This window comes from Procambarus clarkii, chromosome 1 (genome assembly GCF_040958095.1).
Source record: "Procambarus clarkii isolate CNS0578487 chromosome 1, FALCON_Pclarkii_2.0, whole genome shotgun sequence".
NCBI classification, from domain to species: Eukaryota; Metazoa; Arthropoda; class Malacostraca; order Decapoda; family Cambaridae; genus Procambarus; species Procambarus clarkii.
The window spans coordinates 42,949,303-42,963,150 of NC_091150.1; the positions used below are offsets into that span (position 1 = coordinate 42,949,303).

The following is a 13,848-nucleotide window of genomic DNA, read 5'->3' on the forward strand; positions in this document are numbered from 1 at the left end:
TTGGGTGGTTATAGATAGAAGCTGCCTCGTATGGACCAATAGGCCTTCTGCAGTTGCCTTTGTTCTTATGTTCTTATGTTATGTTCTTATCCTTCCTCAGTGGACACCTCCACCAGGGCCTGATGACTCTTGGCCCTGGCCCTATATGAAGCCCAGGGCTAAGATTCATCAAGCCCTGGTGAACATCAAGTTTCATAGTTTCAAAGATTCATCAAGTTTCTAGCTGGTGCATGAGGCTCAGGGCCCCCAAGATCACCGCTCCGGGAGCAACAAGCAAGAATCTACCCAATATATATAATGGTAAAATTAATATGATTACCTCCACCCCCCCACCCCCCCTTCTCACCACCAGCACCTCAACACCCCCCCCCCCCTCCTGCTCACCCCCACATCTCTCTCCCTCCACCCTCTCAACCCCCTCCCCCAACACCTACCGTCCTTCCCTCTGGCCCAACCCCTCCCCCCACAACCCCACCTTCATCTGGCCCCCCTCCATCCCCCCTCCCCTCTCCCCCTCCCCCCCCTTCTCACTGTGACGCCCGTCTTAGCGAGGGGAGAGACCGACGGACGACCTAATCACAGGAAAATGGTGTGAACCTTATTAACATAATAATTAAGGGAGTAATTTGCGTGTCAATACTGCCGACAGTCACGGCACGTCTAGGGGGGAGTTAAGGGAGAGGGGGGGGGGGTTAAGGGGGAGGGGGTTAAGGAGGAAGGGTTAAGGGGGAGGGGGGTTAAAGAGGTGGATGGTTAAGGGGGAAGGGGACGTAGTGAGGTGGAAAAGTTAACGAGGGGAGGAAATTCATTATAGGAAAAAAGAAAATTAGAGGTGCTAAAGGGTAGAGGGGAGGTATGGGAAGGAGAAGGGGAAGGTGAGGGAAGAAGAGGGGGAGACAGGGGGAGGGGGAGACAGGGGGAGGGAGAGACAGGGGAGGGGGAGACAGAGAAGGGGGAAGACGGAGAGTTTTTTGTGTTGTACAGAGTATAGACAGGAGGTTTATGGACTAGACACGGGCTGGTAATTACTGACCAGAGTGGTATACTGAGGACTGCAGACAACAGTGGTATGCTGAGGACTAAAGACCAAAGTAGTATGCTGAGGGCTGCAGACCACAGTGGTATGCTGAGGACTAAAGACCATTGCTGTTAGTGTTAATTCTAATGTCCTATTGTTCTTGTCCTCTTCAATACTTTTGGTGAAACTCCGCGTCTCAACGTCTGAAAAGTTTATTCTGAAACGGACCAGACTTTTCACCAAGTCTGGTGAAACTTGGTCCGTCTTAATGACAGACTTAAAGAACACAAAGAGGTTAAACTTCTTCCAAAGTAATGTATAGTGTCTCTAATCTCCAAAGAATCTGTATTTTTTAATGGGCTCTCCCACACACAACATGGCCAACATGCTGGTATGTACAATATGCCAACATGCTGTCGCACGCAACATGAACCTAGTCCTTCCTGGCTTTGTTGCTGTCGACTCTTGATTTTCACAATACATCGTTAAAGTTACAGTTTTCGTAGGAATGGGGATGAGACTTTGCACACTGCTGCTCTCCTCTCTCTTCTCTCTCCATCCCTTTGTTTCTAAGTTGATTCTCTGTCTTATTCCATATTTATTCTTTTTACGCATTTCTGTTCCCTTTTTCTGATTACGTTATTTAGTTTTTCTTTGCATAAAGAGCTGCCTCGAATGGGTCAATAGGAGCTGCCTCGTATGGAACAATATCAGCTGCACTTTAATATTTATATGAGCCTCTGGAGTTAGGTTCGGTGTTATGTCCACTTCCAGATCCTTTTTTTCTAGTCGTTATAGGGAGGTAGTTTCCCTTCATCATGTATCGACCTTTCGGTTTTCTGGCTACTGATCCCATTTCCATCACTTTCCTCGCTGGTGTTGAACTCTAGTAGCCATTTCTCAGACCAGTTCTGTAACCTGTTCAAGTCATCCTGGAGAATCTTACAATCCTCTTCTGTATGAACCCTCCTCATTAATTTTGCATCATCTGCAAACATTGACATAAAAGACTCAATTCCTGCAGTCAACTCGTTTACATAAATGAGGAATAGTATGGGACCCAGGACCGATCCTTGAGGCAGCCCGCTTGTTACTCTACGCCAGTCCGACTCCTCGCCCCTCACTGTCACTCTCTGACACCAGTCCGACTCCTCGCCCCTCACTGTCACTCTCTGACACCAGTCCGTCAGGTAATGCCTTACCCATATTAATGCGTTGCCGCCAACTTCCGTCTGTCTCTCAAGTTTGTATAGTAACATCCTTTGTGATACTGTATCAAAGGCTTTTTGGCAGTCCAGAAATATGCAATCTGCCCAACCATCTTCATTCATCTAGTTGTGCTTGCGGGGGCTGAGCTCTGCTCTTTGGGCCCGCCTCTCAACTATCAATCAACCGTTTCTAACTACTACTATTCCCCCCCCCAGGAAGCAGCCCGTGACAGCTGACTAACTCCCGGGTACCTATTTACTGCTTGGTAACAAGGGCATTGGGTGAAAGAAACTCTGCCCATTGTTTCTCGCCGGCGGCCGAGATCGAACTCGGGACCACAGGATCATGTGTCTAGCGTGCTGTCCGCTCGGCCACCGGCCCTTGCCTGTGTGTGTGTGTGTGTGTGTGTGTGTGTGTGTGTGTGTGTGTGTGTGTGTGTGTGTGTGTGTGTGTGTGTGTGTGTGTGTGTGTTGGAGGAGGGTATGGGCCAACATGTGGTGATAACGTAAGGGCAAACAGCCGTGGCAGCTTTAAGTGCTAGTCCGTGTTCGATCCCGCGGGTCGCGGGGCACGACGCGGTGGCCCCAACTGGTCACCACCCGCGGGCCGCCGACCAACAACAGTGTAGTCAGCAATAAAACACTATTATCTACACCATTAATTGCCCCCCCCCCCTGCCACCAGCCTCTATCACCAACTACCACAACTGCACTATAAACATCATCATCATTAGCAGCAGCAGCAGGAGACGCAGCAGCAGCAGCAGGAGACGCAGCAGGAGACGCAGCAGGAGACGCAGCAGGAGCAGCAGGAGACGCAGCAGCAGCAGCAGGAGACGCAGCAGGAGACGCAGCAGGAGCAGCAGGAGACGCAGCAGGAGACGCAGCAGGAGACGCAGCAGGAGCAGCAGGAGACGCAGCAGGAGACGCAGCAGGAGCAGCAGGAGCAGCAGGAGACGCAGCAGGAGCAGCAGGAGACGCAGCAGGAGCAGCAGGAGACGCAGCAGGAGCAGCAGGAGACGCAGCAGGAGCAGCAGGAGACGCAGCAGGAGACGCAGCAGGAGCAGCAGGAGACGCAGCAGGAGACGCAGCAGGAGACGCAGCAGGAGACGCAGCAGGAGACGCAGCAGGAGCAGCAGGAGACGCAGCAGGAGACGCAGCAGGAGACGCAGCAGGAGCAGCAGGAGACGCAGCAGGAACAGCAGGAACAGCAGGAGACGCAACAGGAGCAGTAGGAGACGCAGGAGACGCAGCAGGAGCAGCAGAAGACGCAGCAGGAGCAGCAGGAACAGCAGGAGACGCTGCAGGAACCGAAGGAGACGCAGCAGCTGCAGTAGCGACCAACGCCATCACCTGTTCTAGCAGGTTTTCTTGACACATCATTAGCCAACTCTTGGAGGTGGTGGACCACAGTGAGGGCGTGGCGGGGACGGCGTCTGCCGCCCCTCCTGCACTTCACCACCACCTTACAGCTACAGGGGCAGCTCAGGCTTGCATACGGACGCACAGGTAGTCTGGCCAGCTCAAGCTTGTGACTCCCAGGCGCGTCTATGTCCGGAATGTACGTACTTGCCTGACTGAATTTACAGGACAAAGCTAAGCTCTTGGGACCCGCCTTGTATCCTACCAGTCGTCTCGTGTAATGATAAGCAACGCTCTTCAATCTCACCATATCTATAGTGGAACTATCTATCGAGGCTCGCTCTATATATCTCAATTTTGTTTCAATGTTCCATGCCTATGAAAAAGGTATGTGCATTTCAAGCTAGGGGAGGGGGGAGGTAGATGACCACCACCGTACTGTACCCCTCCCCCCTCCCAAAAACACCCCCCCAACAACACCCCAACAATCCTTCCCTCACAACCCCCTCCTCCCACACCCCCCGACGACACTTCCGCTCTTCACCAACAAATAAGTTCCCAATAATACACATAATTAAGATAAAACGAGAGCTTATAATGCTCTTCAACCCAATAATACAACACAAGGATGTTGGGACTCATCCACGGATTGTGCATATACTGTATATCATTTACACAAATACATATTATCACACCGCATTCATTAATGCTGAACACACACAAACTACCATTAGAGCATAACGAGGTACAGGAGTCCGGATGAACAACCCAGCAGAATGAACATTTCAACAACATTCCTCTCAGATTGATTGATGAAGATTAAGGCACCCCAAGAGGTGGCACGGGCATGAATAGCCCGTAAATTCCTCTCAATCCCTTCTTTCTAGTTGTACGGGGTGGAGGGGGGGCGGCCTCACCCTATCGCCATGACCCCTCACCCAATCACCCCATCCCTCCTGATCACAGACCAAAATGACTCTTCCTCCTTCAGGGTATAAATTCAGTTTCCGGGTTGGAATGACTGGTAAAAGGGGCATGGGGAAGAAGTAGGTATGGGGGTATGGGTGGGGTATGGGTGGAGGTATGGGTGGAGGTATGGGTGGAGGTATGGGTGGAGGTATGGGTGGAGGTATGGGTGGGGTTATGGGTGGAGGTATGGGTGGGGTTATGGGTGGAGGTATGGGGTGGAGGTATGGGTGGGGTTATGGGTGGAGGTATGGGTGGAGGTATGGGTGGGGTTATGGGGTGGGGTTATGGGGTGGAGGTATGGGTTGGGAGGGATGAGGGAATATCCACTTTAGTGCTGGCTGGGGGAAGGAAACTCTCCCAGCAGGATCATAATCGAAATGGAGGGCTGAGGGTGATGGGTTTACCTGGAAGGTGGAGGTACCTGGAAGCGTTGGGTTTACCTGGAGGTGGTGGATATATGTGGAGGCTGAAGGGGGTGAGTTTACCATGACTCGGGCCAGGGAGGGAAGTAGAGCATCACAGACACACGGCAGGCACCAGAGACTGGAGGAGGTGGAAGAAGAAGGAAGAAAGAAGAAGGAAGAAAGAAGAAAGAAGAAAGGGAAGAAGGAAGGAAGGAAGGAAGGAAGGAAGGAAGGAAGGAAGGAAGGAAGGAAGGAAGGAAGGAAGGAAGGAAGGAAGGAAGGAAGGAAGGAAGGAAGGAAGGAAGGTCAGAGTGAATCAACTTTACTATAATTTAATTTTAAGGATTAAACATGATTGAAGAAACTAGTAAGACCCGCGACCAACACCAGAGACGATCAAGTTGGACGTTAAAAGTATAGAGGCCAGCGGACGACGGGCGGGCGGGCGGGCTAGGACAGACGGGTGGGTATGGCCAATCAGGTGAGGGCGGGCTAGCTGGCGAGGACGGGGGGACGGGCTGCCGGGCGAGGACGAGCTGGCCGGGCCAGGACGGGCTGGCCGGGCCAGGACGGGCTGGCCGGGCCAGGACGGGCTGGCCGGGCCAGGACGGGGCAGGAACAGGAGAGGATGGTGGGCCGCGGTGGTGGTGGTCAGCACAGGACTCGGGTGTATGTGTGGGATTTTTCTCTGTTCTCTGATGGCGTGAAATCGATACCACTTTTTACTCGGCCAGGGTGTGAATTTTTCCGCGGTAAGCCCTCAGCTCGACGCTGTAATCCCCTCACAATGGAAGATTAAATGACAGGAAAAAAAGTTGAGCATCAGTAGGCGTGGGCCAGATATATATTAGGATTCATCTCGTCGGTTTTGTTATTTGTAGAGTTTATTATTGGCTGATGAAGTAAGGGCATTGTTGTGTTGCTCTCTGGTTAGCTTGTCTGTAAAAATGACTCCGAGGAGAATCTATTAACTGTGTGGCTATTCTTGAGTAGCCACAAGAAGTAACACTCAAATTATGGATACACACACTTCCTTGCGGTTACCTTGCGTTGGTTTCGGGGATCAACGTCCCCGCGGCCCGGTCCTTGACCAGGCCTGCTGGTTGTTAAACTGGTCAACCAGGCTGTTGGACGCGGCTGCTCGCAGTCTGACGTATGAGTTACAGCCTGGTTGATCAGATATACTTTGGAGGTGTTTATCGAGTTCTCTCTTGAACACTGTGAGGGGTCGGCCACTTATGGCCCTTATGTGTAGTGGAAGCGTGTTGAACAGTCTCGGGCCTTTGATGTTGATAGAGTTCTCTCTCAGAGTACCTGTTGCACCTCTGCTTTTCAACGGGGGTATGCTGCACATCCTGCCATGTCTTCTGGTCTCATGTGATGTTATTTCTGTGTGCAGGTTTGGGACCAGCCCCTCAATTATTTTCCACGTGTAAATTATTATGTATCTCTCCCGCCTGCGCTCAAGGGAATACAGATTTAGGCTCTTTAGTCGGTCCCAGTAGTTTAGATGTTTTACTGAGTGGAATCTAGCAGTAAAGGATCTCTGCATGCTCTCCAGGTCAGCAATTTCTCCAGCATTGAAAGGGGCTGTCATTGTGCAGCAGTACTCCACTAGAGAGCACTAGCGCCTTGAAAAGTATCATCATCGGTATAGCATCTCTAGTGTGAAAAGTTCTTGTTATCCAACCTGTCATTTTTCTTACAGTTGTGACGGCTACTTTATTGTGTTCTTTAAAGGTAAGGTCTTCCGACATGAGTACACCCAAATCCTTTTATTTATTAGGCTTATTTAGGCCTAGGATAGATCAGATTTATGGCTACTGTTCTACTTGTCTTTAGTATACCTCTAGTATTCCAAAAGTATACATCGTAAACTGTATGGATGTAAATGCTACAGTGTAAATGCTTGGGGTACAGTAGTCTATAATTTGACCATTGCATCCACAGTAGCTATAACCTCTATAATTCTGGGAGGACACGTGGCTGTATAGAGTGTGTTCTCTGTGGTCAGGGTGTCCACTTCACCTAGGTTTTATTGTCCAATTCCTACCACACCTCTCACTCTAGCGCGTTGTAATATTATTGCACAGGTTTGGAGCGGGTGGTGGCGGGTGGCGACGGGTGGCGACGGGTGGTGGCGGGTGGCGACGGGTGGTGGCGGGTGGCGACGGGTGGCGACGGGTGGCGACGGGTGGCGACGGGTGGCGACGGGTGGTGGCGGGTGGCGGGAAATATATGCCACCCGCCGGTCTTACAGAAACACATTGCTGCATATACCTAGGCTTCTTAATACAAATAATAAAAAAAGGTACTGCCGAGCCTAAGTGGATTACAGGTCTTCACAGGACCTGCGCTTCCTCTTCTGTTTTCCTCAATACGACAAGGTAAGGAGAGCTAACAAGACTTACCAAGAACAACAGAATTTACTCATGTTTTCATATATGTCCTATATTTCATATGCCTAATTTTCATAACTAAAATTTTATAGTAAAGTGAATTTGTTGCTATGGTGACATTATCATGTAATTACAACATGATAAGGGTCCAGGACTGATCGAAACGTCGTCGTTTCTCTATCTTCTGGTGTGTGGTTGGGTCATTATATCTTCAGCCACGTTATTTGACTCATCGTTTGCTATTTGCTGCTATTCATGATAAATATTTCAATAAGCTGTCATTGTAACAGTAGAGTATAACGAAACTTTGATTAAATCCTACATCGCTTTTCTCTTATTTGAAATATAGTATTGTTATACTAAACTTTTGAAAACAAAGTTTGTCTCTTGATTTCGAATGAAATAAGAAACATCGATGTTTATCGATGTATCTTTATGCAATACATGACCTATTGCATTTCATGTTACCTCCTGATACCATGTATGACTTCCCATCATGTGAGGTGGTGATATTAGACGAACTCTTTCCTACCTGTTGATCTACACTTTGTAATCCGTCATACAGAAGAGGTCAGCAGCACACTGTTCTGTATCTTCTTGAGGTTATCTTGAGATGATTTCGGGGCTTTAGTGTCCCCGCGGCCCGGTCCTCGACCAGGCCTCCACCCCCAGGAAGCAGCCCGTGACAGCTGACTAACACCCAGATACCTATTTTACTGCTAGGTAACAGGGGCATAGGGTGAAAGAAACTTTGCCCATTGTTTCTCGCCGGCGCCTGGGATCGAACCCGGGACCACAGGATCACAAGTCCAGCGTGCTGTCCGCTCGGCCGACCGGCTCCCCAAGCTTGTATCCCTAAGCTTGCTTCCCAAACAAATTGATCTTGTCCGTGTCTCACATTATCTCCCAGTACGTATGTCTATAAATAAATATATGCATTTTTATATAAAGTATATATAGAAAAGTATTCAAATACAAGTATAGTAACACAAGAAGCTCTGGAGACGCAGAGAACAATGAAGGCAGTAGAGGTAAACTTAAATGTAACTTAAAAGAATTAATTCTGTTCGGAGGCTCATCATTAGAACACACAAGGAAGCTGCAAAAGACCTGATCAACCGGGTTGTAAATCACACGTCAGGCTGCGTGCAGGGGGACGTTAAACAACCTGGTCAACCAGAGGTAAGATTCCTGAAGCATTTACTCGGCCACTGAAACCTGAAACCCAGGTTTCAGAAACCTGTACATCTTTTCTTAATCCTGGCAGCTCCGTGGTAGTTTATGAGCTCCGAAGCACTACGAAGTTGTTTATGGCAATAATAACCTTGGGGGACGAAGTCTCGAAGCTTGTATGCTGTTTAATAAATATTAACAAAGTCGTAATGTTTAGGAAAAGATGCACAGGTTTCGTAAGAGGTTGCAAAAATGCCTAATGTATCGTGGCCTGGACACCAAAGAGGCCTAATCATAAATGTTATCCTTGAAAGCACCTCAAGGTCACTCAAGGTCACCTCAAGGTCACCTCAAGGTCACCTCAAGGTCATCTCAAGGTCACCTCAAGGTCATCTCAAGTAACTCAAGTGAGACACATAATGTGAGTCTCACCCAATCACCTCATTCTCTCGAAGGAGTCCTCCACACAGTCACATCTCTCTCCCTAAAATGTTGTTGTTGTTGTTTTAGATTCAGCTACTTGGAACAAAGAGTTCCAAGTAGCACGGGCTATGGTGTGCCCGTAGTGGACTTACCTGGCACAGGAGCGGGGCAAGTAGCACGGGCTATGGTGAGCCCGTAGTGGACTTACCTGACACAGGAGCGGGGCAAGTAGCACGGGCTATGGTGAGCCCGTAGTGGACTTACCTGACACAGGAGCGGGGCAAGTAGCACGGGCTATGGTGAGCCCGTAGTGGACTTACCTGGCACAGGAGCGGGGCAAGTAGCACGGGCTATGGTGAGCCCGTAGTGGACTTACCTGGCACAGGAGCGGGGCAAGTAGCACGGGCTATGGTGAGCCCGTAGTGGACTTACCTGGCACAGGAGCGGGGCAAGTAGCACGGGCTATGGTGAGCCCGTAGTGGACTTACCTGACACAGGAGCGGGGCAAGTAGCACGGGCTATGGTGAGCCCGTAGTGGACTTACCTGGCACAGGAGCGGGGCAAGTAGCACGGGCTATGGTGAGCCCGTAGTGGACTTACCTGGCACAGGAGCGGGGCAAGTAGCACGGGCTATGGTGAGCCCGTAGTGGACTTACCTGGCACAGGAGCGGGGCAAGTAGCACGGGCTATGGTGTGCCCGTAGTGGACTTACCTGGCACAGGAGCGGGGCAAGTAGCACGGGCTATGGTGAGCCCGTAGTGGACTTACCTGGCACAGGAGCGGGGCAAGTAGCACGGGCTATGGTGAGCCCGTAGTGGACTTACCTGGCACAGGAGCGGGGCTGTAACTCTCTGTCCCTAAACCAATACTATTCTTTTATCCCTTTTCAGTCTACATTTGACTTCTGTGCGTTCTTTGTCTCGAGTTTTACTCTGGGCATTTCGGATCTCTTCCTTCAGTGATTTGTATTTTTGGGTGGAATTTTTTTTTTTAATTTTTTTGTTGGGCTTTTGGGATTATTTGTTGGGCTTTTGGGATTATTTGTTGGGCTTTTGGGATTATTTGTTGGGCTTTTGGGATTATTTGTTGGGCTTTTGGGATTATTTGTTGGGCTTTTGGGATTATTTGTTGGGCTTTTGGGATTATTTGTTGGGCTTTAGAAAGTTCTTTATTGTGAGTTTATTGTTGAGTGTTTTGGGCGTTTTTGTTGGACGTTTAGACTTTTTTTTATGGAATTTAATTTATTGTTGTTGGACGTTTTGGACTTTTGGTGAGTCTATGGAGTTTTTTTGTCGTGCGTTCTGTAGGTTTTTGTTGAGTTTAAGAATTTTTTGGGGTGTTTGGAGTTTTTAATATTTTTTTCACGAGTTCTTTCCCCTCCCTCCGTCGCCTAGGTCAGGGAGGTAGAGCGAAGGCCTTGTGTCTTACCCGGGTCCGCGTTCGATCTCCGACTGTCCAAATGACTGGGCACTGTTCCTTCACTCCGTCCTCGTATCCCAGTTCCTATCCCTGTCCACGTATCCCTTCACAATGCCATGTAGTTATACGGGCTTAACGCCTTCTCCTATCTCGCGAATTTCCCTTTAGTTTGGGAAATATACGAACAAAAGACGTGCGATGTATGTTGTAAAATATGGCAATATATGTAACAAATCTTATGGTTGATTAATGTTAGTAAAGAGGTAATGGTATTTGTCTTACACTGTGACGAGTGAACATTTGTTCTACTAAAGGCGTTAATGTTCGGCGTTCACTAACCCGTGTGTGGTTGCCGCCACCGAGCAAGCTCGGCCACACCACCGCTAGGGGGGAGCTCGGCCACACCGCCCACCGCTAGGGTGAAGCTCGGCCACACCGCCCACCGCTAGGGTGAAGCTCGGCCACACCGCCCACCGCTAGGGGAAGCTCGGCCACACCGCCTCCTGTGACGCCGCAGCAACGCTCACCAAGCCCCCGCCAGACAAGCCTCCAACTTTCGGAGGAAATTTTTGTGAAGGAGGTATGATTGGCCGCCTGATAATAAGGTGTTTACATAATACCCGGGTGAGTTATTACGTCACTGCTACGCAATATACCCTCGACGAGCCATTACTTATATTTTGATGGGATTTTGAGTTACGTTGTGGCGAGGCCTTAGTGTCCCCTCATTATCATACTGACGATGGACATAATGAGAGGTGAAACTTGACTGACAGCCGCCATCACGCTGGCCACACCCACTCCATAATGTCCACGGCGGCCACGGCATAGAATTTCTATAATGTATAGATATTACAGGCATAAAGCGGTGTTTACAGCCCGGCTTCTCCAGCCCCATTACCACAGAAATATTTTAATGGACTGGAGGATCGCTCATCGGAGGACGGGCGAGGGCTCCGGGGGGGAGGAAGATGCTGGTGGTGGTGGTGGTGGTGGTGGTGGTGGTGGTGGTGGTAGTAGTGGTAGTGGTAGTGGTAGTGGTGGTGGTGGTGGTGGTGGTGGTGGTGGTAGTGGTGGTGACGATGGTGGGGCTTATGGTGGTTATGGTGGTGGTGGTGGTGGTGGTGACGATGGTGGGGCTTATGGTGGTTATGGTGGTGATAGTAATGACAATGATCATGGTGGTTCCTGCAAGCAGAGTGTACAAAGTTGATCCTGAGAATTACTGAACTATTCCAAATCGTCCTTGTATTAAGAGCTTAATTAAGACGGAGTTTAGTGTAACTGGCGCCTCACCTCCAAGGAAGACGAATACACAAGGAAATCACAGTAACGTGATAAAGTATGAAAACATCTTGGAGCAGGATGGGGGATCGAACCAGCGTCCTGAGCCTCCTCCAGACACGGCCCATGGGTTAAGGTCCGCTTCTGGGGTCACAAAAGGACGCTGGTTCGATCCCCCCGTCCAGCGTCTGGGGTGACCCGGGATGCTGGTTCGATTTGGGGGCCTCCAAAACGTCCCAGAAGACTCAGTAGCTTTCTGGGATGGTCAACACTTGTACCCCCGTGGCCGAGTGGTTGAGACAGGTGTCTGGCAGGTGTCTGACAGGTGTCTGACAGGTGTCTGGGAATCACTGGGTCGCGAGTTCAAGTCACTCCATTGCCTCAAAATTATTTCCATTGATATTAATTACGCCACTGTGATTTCATGGTGGTCTTCATTTCAATCTTGAGGTCTTGAGATGATTTCGGGGACCCGGTCCTTACACAATGGATGGTGTAAGTTCAGATTTTCGCTCTACGAGCCTCAGTGTCCACCTTTGCAGCATCTGACGACCTGATGAAGGAAATGCTGCCAGGTTACCTACACCAGTTGGCAGGTGTACACGAGCCCAGTTTTATACGCTGCACCCCTAAGCAGGTTTCTCCCACAGGCAGAGCATTCCGACCACCTCCATTGTAGATGGTACATCGGCAGCTCCCTATGTGGGTGACTTCCTATTAGCAACTCTCTTGTCAGCAACTGGCACGTGGCTCAAACTGTAGCCCCTATGAGTTGCAGTGGTTCTATGTCACTAAATATAGATGTATTATCGGTGTATTCCATCGAGGCCGTGGTTAAGAGGCACAGTCAGCATGGCCGGCTGTGCCAAAGCACTGGAGGGTAGTAATCAAGGAAGTGTAAAGTTAATGACATCATTAAGAGAAGCTTTACTCAGCAGACAGTCTGCTGGACACTCAGCAGAGAGTGTCTGCTGAGTAAGGCTTCTCTTACATGATGTCATTAACTTTACAACGCTAATGACATCATTATTCAACACTCTCTGTTAAGTGTCCAGCAGAGAGAGAGAGAGAGAGAGAGAGAGAGAGAGAGAAGAGAGAGAGAGAGAGAGAGAGAGAGAGAGAGAGAGAGAGAGAGAGAGAGAGAGAGAGAGAGAGAGAGACAGAGAGAGAGAGACAGAGAGAGAGAGACAGAGAGAGAGAGAGACAGAGAGAGAGAGACAGAGAGAGACAGAGATAGAGAGACAGAGAGAGAGAGAGAGAGAGAGAGAGAGAGAGAGAGAGAGAGAGAGAGAGAGAGAGAGAGAGAGAGAGAGAGAGAGAGAGAGAGAGAGAGAGAGAGAGAGAGAGAGAGAGAGAGAGAGAGAGAGAGAGAGAGAGAGACAGAGACAGAGACAGAGAGAGAGAGAGAGAGAGAGAGACAGAGACAGAGACAGAGAGAGAGAGAGAGAGAGAGAGACAGAGACAGAGACAGAGACAGAGAGAGAGAGAGCCCTGTTATCTGGTGTGCTGTAACTCTACCATTTTTGCTGGTCACGCAGATGGGATCACTGTGCATGCCTGGAAGATAGCCAGTTGCATGCACATTAACTTGGCTAACACCCACCTTGACTGCCCATCCAGATGGTGCGGCACCCACAGGGAATCAGCCAAGTCCCACAAGTATACAAAAATGGATCACCATTACAATTTTTTTTTAGCCATTTCGTCGGAGACACTTGGTGCCCGGGGTAAAATTTCCACTATTTTTTTTATGGATCTGGGTTCTAAGCTCATGGAAACAACGAGAGACTCTACAGCCGTCACGTTCCTTTTCCTGGGTGTCAAGATGGCAGTACAGAGGGGGGACACACTTTGCATTCATGGTTCCTGCCCGCTATTCCAGGAGGGTGAAGAAAGCGACAGACTGTAGCATATAACTTGGTACATTCTATGTAACCCATGTAACCCACTTTGTATCATAAAGTTTTAAGTCAAATACAATAAATACAAATATACAAAGGGTGGTAGAAGACACGTCTCCACACCCCGTCCTCCTCCTCTATCTCCACACACACACTCAACTTTCCTCACCCTGTCTCCACATGCATCACCCCTGATACAAATGCTGAAGTCTACGGTCTCTAGGCTGAACATTTCACATTCATAGACTTCGTGAAGGGAGGGAGGGGGGCATTGCAGTCATATATATA

The 13,848-nt window shown here is 49.5% G+C and overlaps 1 protein-coding gene across 3 annotated transcripts in view; it reads right to left on the bottom strand.

The window, feature by feature from the left end:
• Positions 1–13,848, bottom strand: part of LOC123753467 (LIM/homeobox protein Lhx1-like) — a 311,621-nt gene that overhangs the window by 8,084 nt on the left and 289,689 nt on the right. The window lies entirely within an intron of this gene.